The following is a 13,418-nucleotide window of genomic DNA, read 5'->3' as shown; positions in this document are numbered from 1 at the left end:
TTCCCCCCTCTCAATCCATGTTCAGGGACCAGTTCCTGATCCACTCCGCCTCTTACAAACAGCCCCCCGGACTCCCCCTGAACTTCCCCCGGACTCAATGCCGATCTCTGAGCCCACCCGCGGACACGGTCCCGAAGCGATGAACTGCTGTAACGAGGCTGCTCTTTGCTCCCTTCCCGCGGGGGCCGTGATCTCTCCATTCCCGGCTGCTTCAAACCATCTTCTTCCGCTCACTGAGGGAATGGCGCCCACAATTCCCAATCCAAAAATCGATGGAAACTTTCCCAAATTGGAATTTTTCCGAGTCTGATCAAAGGAAGTGGGTCTGGGGGAAAGGTCAGAGGGAATGGAGTCCACAGGCAGTGCAGGAACAGGCACCAGAATGGGAAACAGATATGATTCCACCAGTGCCTAACGCTGGAATCCAGACTGACTTTACAATCTCCAACGATGAAACTAGATGTTTCCATCCCTGCTGTTTCTCTCGGGGTCTTTTGATGGTAAAGAGCCTTTCAGAGATAAAGTGAGCGGCTGTGAAATCAGCCAATGGATTCTCTTCATTAATGGCCCCGATAATGTGTGACTGAGAGAGGATTTCTCAAACCAATCCTGGAGAAACATGGGAGGAAAGTGGGAGTCGGTGTATTTGCTGGGACCGTGTAGGGTTAATATCAGGCAGCAACAGTCGCAGATTAATTTAACCGGAGTGAAACTGTAGGTCACTGAGAGTAATATCGAACAGCCCTGAGCTGCAAAACTGCAGATAGTACAACAGGCATCAGAGGGTTAAATGTGACCCATTGTTTCTGTCCCTCTCTGTACTGTCCCTGAGTGTGGGATTAATAGTGTGTCTGACCCTTGTACAATATCAGTGAGAGATCAGATTGCATCTTCTGTCTCTCCAACGCAATCTTTCTGGAAAAAACGGCACTTTACCGGTCAGTCCGGAACTAATACTGTTAACGTCTGTCTGTCACTGTGTCTCACCGCTCTCTCTGTCTCTCTCACCGTGTCTGCCTCCCCCTCTCTCTCTGGTGCTGTATATGAAGGTGGATACTGATATTGAGCGTGATTTGGACACAGTTCGGAAGTGTAAGACTGATACTGTCTCTCTCTCTCTCTCTCTATTGCTGGACATGAAAGTGGGATACTGTCTGATATAAAATAGAGAGAATGAGATGTCCGGGCCGGGCCTCACTGTAACTGGGGATGTGTTCGGCTCCAGTCCCAGTTGATGGTCATAATCTTTTCACAGATTCAGGGCGAGAGTCTCTGTGAGATGGTAACACTGGCGGAGAAACTCCGCGTCATAACTCAAACCCCAACACATGAGATTCTCCAAATAAGCTGGAATAAGGTGTTTGTGAAACGCTGAACCCGTCTGGGAGGGGATGTGTGGGGAGATAGAACAGGGAAACAGACTGAAATGGAGGAGCCGAGTTCACTTGTTATTGAATGGACTGTATTTAGGCAGGAATATTAACGATTTCTCATTGTAACGGGGCTTATTTGAAAGCTTCGGGTTTTGAGAATCCTTGAATATGAAGCCCGGGTCTGTCAGGGTTTGTGCGGAGCGCTGAGGTTCGGTTCTATTATCGATAAACGGTTTGAAACTGTCGGATGGAGAGAACTGGAGGTGGAGCTGGAAGATCAGAGGCCGCTCTCCGCTCTGTCACTCTGACTGTCTCCTCCCCTCCCGATTTCTCTGTTTAATCCCCCATATGGAACCAAAGCGGGTCGGTGGACTCTAAACACGGTTTACTCGTTAACAGGACGAAAGGCGAGTAATGTTCCTGATCTCCTGGGCACCAGGCAATTCACTGTTATTTGTTTCTGTACAGAGTTACATTTCAGTGATTCCCCAGTGAGTTTGATGCGTTCTGTAAATAATCCAACAAAATAGAACAGAAACGGAGCGAAGCGCTGAATTCCACAGATGTAGAAAGGTTATTCGAGCAGTTCTGGTGATTCTTTACGAGCCCAGCATGGCAAGTAGTTTAAATAAATACAAGAAATCTGGTGATGTCTGGGCTGGGGTCTATAAGTCACCGTTTAAAGTCCCGGACTGAGGTCACTGCCCCGACTCCAGTCCCATTAACACCTCATCTCGTCCACAACGAGACAAAAGCAGCTCAAAGCCACACTGGTAGCATGATATCAGGGTCTCCCTTCACACAGTAACCAGTCCTTTCACAGATACAGAGGGTGGCTCTGAAAAGAGCCTTTACATCGAGTTACATTGAAACTACAGCACAGAAACAGGCCATTCGGCCCAACTAGTCTATGCCGGCGTTTATGCTGCTCATGAGCCTCCTCCTTCCTTACTTCATCTAACCCTATCGGCATATCCTTCTATCCCTTTCTCCCTCATGTGCTGTTCTATCTTCCCCTTAAATGCCCCTCTGTTATTTGCCTCAGCTGCTCCTCGTAGTTGCAAGTTCCACATTCTAACCACTCTCTGGGTAAAGCAATTTCTCCTGAATTCCCTATTTGATTTATTAGCGACTATTTCATATTTATTACCTGAAGGTTTGGACTCCCCACAAGTGGAAACATTTTCTCTACGTCTATCCCAGCAAACCCTATCATTATCTTAAAAACGTCGATCAGATCAACCCTCAGCCTTCTCTTTTCTACTGAAACGAGACCCAGTCTGTTCAGTCTTTCCTGATAAGAATATCCTCTCATTTCTGGTATCATCCTTGTGAATCTTGTTTGCACCTTCTCCAATGCCCCTATGTCTATAATATGGAGACGAGACCTGTTCACAGTATTCCAAGTCTGGTCTAAACAAGGTTCTGTACAAGTTTAATATAACTTCTTTGCTTTTGAACTCTATCCCTCTAGAAATGAATCCTAGTGTTTGATTTGTCTTTTTATGACCTGATGAACCTGGGTCGCTACTTTCAGTAATTTGTGTATCTGTCCCACGAGATCCCTTTGCTCCTCTATCCCGTTTAGACTCTTATTATCCAAGCAGTGTGTGACCTCCTGATTGTTCATTCTGCAAGTTTATTAATGTCCTCTTGCATTTTGATGCATTCTTCCTTTGTATTAACTAAATCCCCCAATTTGGTGTCGTCCACAAATTTTGGAATTGTCCTTCCGATTCCCGAATCCAAATCGTTCATGTAAATTGTGAAGAACAGTGGTCCCAGCAACTGGAACTCCACTTCCCACCTTTTGCCAGTCTGAGTAGTGACGCTTAACCTCTATTCTCGGCTTTCAGTTTTGTCGCCAACTTACTATCCATTCTGCCACCTGACCTGACTCCACGTGCTCTGAACTTAGCCATGAGTCTACAATGTGGTACATTATAGAAGACCTTCGGAAAATCCAAATATATCACCTCTACTGCATTAAACTTGTCTACACTTTCTGTTCCTTCTTCAAAGATTTCAATCAGGTTGGTCCTGTCCTTTGGGTTATCAGGTTAAGCCTTGGCCGGTTTACTTGCTCTTGGAGCTCACAATGCTGGTTTTCTTCGGCAGCAGCACGGCCTGGATATCAGACAACACCCTGAGTGATGTTCACCCGTCCCAGCAGCTTGTTGAGCTCCTCGTCGTTGCGGATGGCCAGCTGCAGGTGTCTGGGGATGATGCGGGTCTTCTTGTTTGTCCCGGGCCGCGTTGCCGGGCAGATCGAGGATTTCAGCCGTCAGATACTCGATGCACAGCAGCCAGATAGACCGGGGCTCCGGCACCCACACGTTCAGCATAGTTCCCCTTTCGCAGGAGCCTTCACACACGGGTAACAGGGAACTGCAGTCCGCCCCGGGATGAGCGAGACTTGGCCTTGGACCGAGCTTTACCGCCGGTTTTTCCTCTTCCAGACATTTCCACAATCTCACAAACACTTTCACAAAGAATGAAGAAATCCTCCCGCACTCGCCCTTCTTCTACCTTCTGGAGGAGTACAGTGGGGACACTTGTGATGGGTCTCTCTCAGAGTGTTTACACTGCCCGCTCACCCTCACTGATATTCTATCTTTGAACTGCTGTAATATTGTCCTTTAGTAATATTGCTGCTCCTCCTCCTTTCCCTATTTCCCTGTCCTTTCCAAAGATCTTATAGACTTGAATATTAAGCTGCCATTCCTGCCCAGTTGGTAGTCAGGTCTCTGTAATGATTTAATGTAATTATTTAACTTTACTCAATGGCTGATGTGAGCTGTGGTAAAATGTATTTCCAGCTGGTCAAGTATTGCAGTTATCGACTGTCTCTTCAGTCCGATATCAGGTGAAGAATTACTGGCTGGTGTGGAATTTCCATTGATTGGGGGTTGGCGAAATCTACTGGGCGGAAACAGGAACTGCAACAGAGCGAGAAAGGATCCGTCAGAAACCAGTGAAAATGAAGAACAAAATCCAACAGCCTGCAGTGTCTGTTCAGGATCTGATGTTTGGGAAATATTTTATTGTTGGTTATTTTCAGCGATGGTGGTATAGTGGTGAGCATAGCTGCATTCCAAGCAGTTGACCCGGGTTCGATTCCTGGCCATCGCAATTAAGTGTTCTTATTAGTTTATTTCAATCAGAAACTCTTAAGTTTACAATCGAATTTGATGCAGCTCAGTTGGATATTGTTTCCAAAACATAATCGGGTGTAATTAAAGTAAAATGTTTTCAACCTTCATTTATTTTCCCTAAAGAAGGAAAAGAGGAAAAACATGCTGGAAATACTGAGTTACCAAGGGTCTAATGAGAGTGAGGAAGGGAAATGATATGTTAGCCTTTATTGTCAGGGTGTTGGAATATAAGAGTAAGGAGGTCTTGCTGCAATTGTAGTATGAGGAAATATTGTGTAAAATTGGCCAATATTCGGTGGAGTTTCGAAGAATGAGAGGTGATCGCATTGAAATGTATAAAATTCTTAGACGGCTTGACAGGGTAGATGCTGAGAATCTGATTCCCCTGGCTGGAGAGTCAAGAACTCGAGCTCATAGTCTCAAGATAAGGGGTCGGTCATTTCGGACCGACATGAGGAAACATTTCTTCACTCAAAGGATTGTGAATCTTTGGAATTCTCTACACCCCAGAGGGCTGTGGATGCTCAGTCGTTGAGTTATATTCAAAGCTGAGATCGATAGATTTTTGAACTCGAGGGGAATCAAGGGATATGGGGATCAGGCGGGAAAGTGGAGTTGAGATCGAAGAACAGCCATGATCTTATTGAATGGCGGAGCAGGCTCGATGGGCCATTTGGCCTATTCTGCTGCTATTTCTTATGTTCTTATGCAGAGAGCTTTATTTACAAGTGTGCTGACGACAATTTAGGTAGCACAGTAAACATTGTCGATGGGAGCAGAAATTTGCAAAGGGACATTGATAGATGAAGTGAGTGGGTGAAACTGTGGCAGATGGAGTTCAACGTGGGGAAGTGTGAGGTCATCCCTTTGGACCTGAAAACGATAGATCAGTGTATTTTCTAAATGGCAAGAAGCTAGGAAATGTGGGGGAGGAGAGCGATTTAGGGATCCAAGTATAGAAATCACTAAAAGTGATTACTAAAATATTAAAATGGAGATTAAATTTTGATCTTTATCTCAAGAGAATTCGAATAAAAAGCAGTGGAAGTTATGTCACCGTTATACAGAGCTCTGGTTCGGCATCATTTAGAGTTCAGTGCTCAGTTTTGGGCACCGCACTCTCTATAATGGCTTGGAATGAGAAGGGGTTTTTCATTAAAGGAAGCTCACTGAACTGCAGGGTTTTTGAAGAGTTATGCTCAGAAATGGGAGCGGAGCTCATTTACTGCTTCACACTGTTACAACACATTGAGGAGAACAGCATCAATGAAGAAAAAGGGAATGAAATGAAATGAGTCACACAGTTGCATCTCGCTGCTCTGTCTGACCATTTTAGTCGCTACTTCCCTGCAGAGGGATTTGAAAATTTGAAGGAAAAGCGTTGGGTGAAAGATCCTTTTGCTTTTATAAGAACATAAGAACATAAGAAATAGGAGCAGGAGTAGGCCAATCGGCCCCTCGAGCCTGCTCCGCCATTCAATAAGATCATGGCTGATCTGATCCCAACCACAAATCGAAAGAACACAAGAAGTAGGAGCAGGACCCGGCCACACAGGCCCTGGGCCCTCTCCGCCACCCACAGGGCATTGACCGATCCGAACTCAGCTTCATGTCCAATTTCCTGCCCGCTCCCCATAACCCCTAATTCCCTTTACTTCTAGAAAACTGTCTATTTCTGTTTTAAATTTATCTAATGATGTAGCTTCCACAGCTTCCTGGGGCAGCAAATTCCACAGACCTACCACCCTCTGAGTGAAGAAGTTTCTCCTCATCTCAGTTTTGAAAGAGCAGCCCCTTATTCTAAGATTATGCCCCCTAGTTCGAGTTTCACCCATCTTTGGGAACATCCTTACTGCATCCACCCGATCAAGACCCTTCACAATCTTATATGTTTCAATAAGATCGCCTCTCATTCTTCTGAACTCCAATGAGTAGAGTCCCAATCTACTCAACCTCTCCTCATATGTCCGCCCCCTCATCCCCGGGATTAACCGAGTGAACCTTCTTTGTACTGCCTCGAGAGCAAGTATGTCTTTTCTTAAGTATGGAGACCAAAACTGTATGCAGTATTCCAGGTGCGGTCTCACCAATACCTTCTATAACTGCAGCAATACCTCCCTGTTTTTATATTCTATCCCCCTCGAAATAAAAGCCAACATTCCGTTTGCCTTCTTGATCACCTGCTGCACCTGCATACTAACTTTTTGATTTTCTTGCACTAGGACCCCCAGATCCCTTTTTACTGCAGTACTTTCCAGTCTCTCGCCATTAAGAAAATAACTTGCTCTCTGATTTTTCCTGCCAAAGTGCATAACCTCACATTTTCCAATATTATATTGCATCTGCCAAATCTCCGCCCGCTCACCCAGCCTGTCGATATCCCCTTGCAAGTTTTTTATGTCCTCCTCACTCTCTACTTTCCCTCCCATCTTTGTATCATCTGCAAATTTTGATATGTTGCACTCGGTCCCCTCCTCCAAATCGTTAATATAGATTGTAAAGAGTTGGGGACCCAGCACCGACCCCTGTGGAACACCACTGGTTACTGGTTGCCAGTCCGAAAATGAACCATTTATCCGAACTCTCTGCTTCCTGTTCGATAACCAATCCTCCACCCATGCCAGAATATTACCCCCAATCCCGTGAATTTTTATCTTAAGTAATAATCTTTTATGTGGCACCTTGTCGAATGCCTTCTGGAAGTCTAAATACACTACGTCCACTGGTTCCCCTTTATCCACCCTGTACGTTATATCCTCAAAGAACTCAAGCAAATTTGTCAGACATGACTTCCCCTTCATAAAGCCATGCTGACTTTGTCCTATTAAATTATGCTTATCTAAATGTTCCGTTACTGTCTCCTTAATAATAGACTCCAAAATTTTACCCACCACAGATGTTAAGCTAACTGGCCTATAATTTCCAGCCTTCTGCCTAATACCCTTTTTAAATAACGGTGTTACATTAGCAGTTTTCCAATCTGCCGGGACCTCTCCTGAGTCCAGGGAATTTTGGAAAACTATCACCAAAGCATCCACAATCCCTACTGCCACTTCCCTCAAGACCCTAGGATGGAAGCCATCAGGTCCAGGGGATTTATCCGCTTTGAGTCCCATTATTTTACTGAGTACCATCTCCTGAGTGATTTTAATCGTATTTAGCTCCTCCCCCCGTAGAGTCCTCTGTTTGTCCAGTGTTGGGATATTCTTAGTGTCCTCTACTGTAAAGACTGAAACAAAATATTTGTTCAGCATTTTTGCCATCTCCATGTTTCCCACCATTAATTTCCCGGTCTCATCCTCTAAGGGACCTACGTTTGCCTTAGCCACCCTTTTTCTTTTTATATAACTATAGAAACTCTTGCTATCTGTTTTTATATTTTTTGCTAATTTCTTTTCATAATCTAACTTCCCTTTCTTAATCAATCCTTTAGTTACTTTTTGCTGTCTTTTGAAGAATTCCCAATCTTCTATCCTCCCACTAAGTTTGGCTACCTTATATGTCCTTGTTTTTAGTCGGATACTATCCTTGATTTCTTTACTTAGCCACGGATGGCTGTCATTTCTTTTACACCCTTTTTTCCTCAGTGGAATATGTTTATTTTGAAAGTTGTAAAATAACTCCCGAAATGAACACCACTGCTCATGTACCGTCTTACCCTTTAATCTATGTTCCCAGTCCACTTTAGTCAATTCCGCTCTCTTACCATCATAGTCTCCTTTATTCAAGCTCAGTACGCTTGTTTGAGAATCAACCTTCTCACCGTCTAATTGGATATGGAATTCAACCATGTTGTGGTCGCTCGTTCCAAGGGGATCCTTAACGAGGACATTATTAATTAATCCTGACTCATTTCACAGGACCAGGTCCAAGGTTGCCTGCCCCCTAGTAGGATCAGTTACATACTGCTCAAGAAATCCATCCCTGATGCACTCAATGAACTCGTCCTCAAGGCTGCTCTGCCCAATTTGATTTGTCCAGTTAATATGATAATTAAAATCCCCCATAATTATAGCTGTTCCCTTATTACATGCCCCGACTATTTCCTGATTAATACTTCTTCCAGCAGAGTTGCAACTATTAGGAGGCCTATATACTATGCCCACTAATGTTTTTTTTTCCCCTTATTATTCCTTATCCCCATCCAAACTGTTTCATTATCTTAATGCTTTGTCCCAATATCATTTACCTGTATTACAGTGATTCCTTCCTTTATTAACATAGCCACCCCACCTCCCCTTCCTTCCTGCCTGTCCTTCCTGATTGTTAAATACCCTGGCATATTTAATTCCCAGTCGTTGTCACCCTGCAGCCATGTTTCTGTAATGGCCACAAGATCATACCCATACGTAGTTATTTGTGCCGTTAACTCGTCCATTTTGTTACGAATGCTACGTGCATTCAGATAAAGAACTTTCAAATCTGTTTTGTGACGCTTAGTTCCTGCTTTTTCCTTTTTTAACACTTTACCTGTTACTCCATACCTTCTGTCCCTTCCTGTTACGCTTTCCTCTCTCTCCCTGCTCAGGTTCCCAACCCCCTGCCACTTTAGTTTAAACCCTCCCCAACAGCACTAGCAAACACTCCTCCTGGGACAGCGGTCCCGGCCCTGCCCAGGTGCAGACCGTCCGGTTTGTACTGGTCCCACCTCCCCCAGAACCGTTTCCAGTGTCCCAGGAATTTGAATCCCTCCCCCTTGCACCATTCCTCTAGCCACGTATTCATTTGAAATATCCTCCTATTTCTATTCTGACTAGCACGTGGCACTGGCAGCAATCCTGAGATTACTACCTTTGAGGTCCTATTTTTTAATTTACCTCCTAACTCCCTATATTCTGCTTTTAGGACCTCATTACCTATATCGTTGGTGCCTATGTGCACCGCGACAGCTGGCTGTTCGCCCTCCCCCTCCAAAATGTTCTGTAGCCGCTCCGAGACGTCCTTGATCCTTGCACCAGGGAGGCAACACACCATCCTGGAGTCTCGGTTGCGGCCGCAGAAACGCCTGTCTATTCCCCTTACAATTGAGTCCCCTATCACTATATCTCTTTCACTCTTTTTCCTCCCAGCCTGTGCAGCAGAGCTACCCGTGGTGCCAGGAAGTTGGCTGCTGCTGCCTTCCCCTGATAAGTCATCCCCCCCAACAGCATCCAAAGTGGCATATCTGTTTGAGAGGGGGATGGCCACAGGGGACCCCTGCACTACCTGCCTGCATCTCTTACTCTTCCTGATGGTCACCCATTCACTTCCTGCCTGTATACCCTTTACCTGCGGTGTGACCAACTCGCTAAACGTGCTATCCACGAGTTTCTCTGCATCGCGAATGCTCCACAGTGAGTCCACCCGCAGCTCCAGCTCCGAGATACGATCGGTCAGTAGCTGCAGGTGGACACACTTCCCGCACACATGGTCGGCAGGGACACTGGTAGTGTCCATGACTTCCCACATCTTGCAGGAGGAGCATATCACGGGTGCGAGGTCTGCTGCCATGACTTGCCTTAGCTTAGTTACCCCTTTTAAATTACGTTGAAATTAGAAAATGTTAACTATACTAGGGACCTAGGTTCACTAAAAAAAAAACACTATCTGCTATAAAACCTGCAGATCTTCCCTTCCTTATTACTTTACTTACAGTAAAATGGTAGAAATACTCACCTGAACCTACTCACCAATCAGCTGCCTCCCCTGTGCCGCGTCACTTTCTGACTGGTGATGTCACCCCGAACTGCCGCTGGTCTCAGAGTCTCGCTCTCAGAGTAAGCTCTGGTCTCACTCTCTCCGCACTGTTTATATCCCCGCTCTGGTCTCGCTCTCTCCGCGCTGTTTATATCCCCGCTCTGGTCTCGCTCTCTCCACACTGTTTATATCCCCGCTCTGGTCTCACTCTCTCCGCGCTGTTTATATCCCCGCTCTGGTCTCACTCTCTCCGCGCTGTTTATATCTCCGCTCTCGTCTCGCTCTCTCCGCACTGTTTATATCCCCGCTCTGGTCTCACTCTCTCCGCGCTGTTTATATCCCCGCTCTGGTCTCACTCTCTCCGCGCTGTTTATATCCCCGCTCTGGTCTCGCTCTCTCCGCGCTGTTTATATCTCCGCTCTGGTCTCACTCTCTCCGCACTGTTTATATCCCCGCTCTGGTCTCGCTCTCTCCGCGCTGTTTATATCCCCGCTCTGGTCTCCCTCTCTCCGCGCTGTTTATATCCCCGCTCTGGTCTCGCTCTCTCCGCGCTTTTTATATCCCCGCTCTGGTCTCGCTCTCTCCGCGCTGTTTATATCTCCGCTCTGGTCTCGCTCTCTCCGCGCTGTTTATATCTCCGCTCTGGTCTCGCTCTCTCCGCACTGTTTATATCCCCGCTCTGGTCTCACTCTCTCCGCGCTGTTTATATCCCCGCTCTGGTCTCGCTCTCTCCGCGCTGTTTATATCCCCGCTCTGGTCTCGCTCTCTCCGCGCTGTTTATATCCCCGCTCTGGTCTCGCTCTCTCCGCGCTGTTTATATCCCCGCTCTGGTCTCGCTCTCTCCGCACTGTTTATATCCCCGCTCTGGTCTCACTCTCTCCGCACTGTTTATATCCCCGCTCTGGTCTCGCTCTCTCCGCGTTGTTTATATCTCCGCTCTGGTCTCGCTCTCTCCGCACTGTTTATATCTCCGCTCTGGTCTCACTCTCTCCGCGCTGTTTATATCCCCGCTCTGGTCTCGCTCTATCCGCGCTGTTTATATCTCCGCTCTGGACTCGCTCTCTCCGCACTGTTTATATCTCCGCTCTGGTCTCACTCTCTCCGCGCTGATTATATCCCCGCTCTGGTCTCGCTCTCTCCGCGCTGTTTATATCCCCGCTCTGGTCTCGCTCTCTCCGCACTGTTTATATCCCCGCTCTGGTCTCACTCTCTCCGCGCTGTTTATATCCCCGCTCTGGTCTCGCTCTCTCCGCACTGTTTATATCCCCGCTCTGGTCTCCTTCTCTCCGCGCTGTTTATATCCCCGCTCTGGTCTCACTCTCTCCGCGCTGTTTATATCCCCGCTCTGGTCTCACTCTCTCCGCGCTGTTTATATCCCCGCTCTGGTCTCGCTCTCTCCGCACTGTTTATATCCCCGCTCTGGTCTCACTCTCTCCGCGCTGTTTATATCTCCGCTCTGGTCTCACTCTCTCCGCGCTGTTTATATCCCCGCTCTGGTCTCGCTCTGTCCGCGCTGTTTATATCCCCGCTCTGGTCTCACTCTCTCCGCGCTGTTCATATCCCCGCTCTGGTCTCCCTCTCTCCGCGCTGTTTATATCCCCGCTCTGGTCTCGCTCTCTCCGCACTGTTTATATCCCCGCTCTGGTCTCACTCTCTCCGCGCTGTTTATATCCCCGCTCTGGTCTCGCTCTCTCCGCGCTGTTTATATCCCCGCTCTGGTCTCGCTCTCTCCGCGCTGTTTATATCCCCGCTCTGGTCTCGCTCTCTCCGCACTGTTTATATCCCCGCTCTGGTCTCACTCTCTCCGCGCTGTTTATATCCCCGCTCTGGTCTCCTTCTCTCCGCGCTGTTTATATCCCCGCTCTGGTCTCACTCTCTCCGCGCTGTTTATATCCCCGCTCTGGTCTCACTCTCTCCGCGCTGTTTATATCCCCGCTCTGGTCTCCCTCTCTCCGCGCTGTTTATATCCCCGCTCTGGTCTCACTCTCTCCGCGCTGTTTATATCTCCGCTCTGGTCTCACTCTCTCCGCGCTGTTTATATCCCCGCTCTGGTCTCGCTCTGTCCGCGCTGTTTATATCCCCGCTCTGGTCTCACTCTCTCCGCGCTGTTCATATCCCCGCTCTGGTCTCCCTCTCTCCGCGCTGTTTATATCCCCGCTCTGGTCTCGCTCTCTCCGCACTGTTTATATCCCCGCTCTGGTCTCACTCTCTCCGCGCTGTTTATATCCCCGCTCTGGTCTCGCTCTCTCCGCGCTGTTTATATCCCCGCTCTGGTCTCGCTCTCTCCGCGCTGTTTATATCCCCGCTCTGGTCTCCCTCTCTCCGCGCTGTTTATATCCCCGCTCTGGTCTCCCTCTCTCCGCGCTGTTTATATCCCCGCTCTGGTCTCGCTCTCTCCGCGCTGTTTATATCCCCGCTCTGGTCTCGCTCTCTCCGCGCTGTTTATATCTCCGCTCTGGTCTCGCTCTCTCCGCGCTGTTTATATCTCCGCTCTGGTCTCGCTCTCTCCGCGCTGTTTTTATCCCCGCTCTGGTCTCGCTCTCTCCCGCCGCTCACCGCTCTCAGGTCCACTACCGCTCTGCAGGAAAAGCAAGGCAAAGCAGCACCTCCTTCCCCCACTTCACCTAACTCCCACACGTACCGAACTCTCAGCACACTGTGTAATATCCGCACACCGTGCAGTCCGCACTGACAGGCCCCTGTATTTCTACAGTTGAGACTCAGATAAAGTTAATTTGGTAGATGTAATATATTTGGATTTTCAGTAGGCATTCGATGATGTCCCGCATTGTAGACTCATGGCTAAGTTCAGAGCATCTGGAGGCAAGGGACAGGTAGCGGAATGGATAGTAAGCTGGCTACAAAACAGAAAATAGAGAATGGGGTAAAGGGTTGCTACTCAGACTTGCAAAATGTGGGAAGTGCTTTAACACAGGGATCAGTGCTGTTCACATTTTACGTTAACGATTTGGATTCATGAATCGGAAGTACAATTACAAAATTTGCTGATGACACTAAATTGGGGGGTGTAGTTAATACTGAGAAACTATGCGTCAAAATACAAGAGGACATTAATAAACTTGCAGAATGATGGATAAGTAGGTCACATGCTTGGATAATAGGAGTCTAAACGGGATAGAGGAGCAAAGGGGTACAGATACAAAAATAACTGAAAGTAGCGGCGCAGGTTAATAAGGCCATAAAAAGGCAAATC

General features: G+C 47.4%; 1 non-coding gene across 1 annotated transcript; it reads left to right on the top strand.

Moving 5' to 3' along the window:
* Positions 1-4,433: 4,433 nt before the first annotated feature.
* trnag-ucc (transfer RNA glycine (anticodon UCC)) lies at positions 4,434-4,505 on the top strand. Its single transcript has one exon. It is a non-coding gene; the product is annotated as a tRNA-Gly (tRNA).
* The last annotated feature ends 8,913 nt before the right edge of the window (positions 4,506-13,418 follow it).

The sequence above is a fragment of the Heptranchias perlo genome, unplaced genomic scaffold, assembly GCF_035084215.1.
Source record: "Heptranchias perlo isolate sHepPer1 unplaced genomic scaffold, sHepPer1.hap1 HAP1_SCAFFOLD_59, whole genome shotgun sequence".
Taxonomy (NCBI): domain Eukaryota; kingdom Metazoa; phylum Chordata; class Chondrichthyes; order Hexanchiformes; family Hexanchidae; genus Heptranchias; species Heptranchias perlo.
This window is presented reverse-complemented; position numbering and strand designations above follow the sequence as displayed.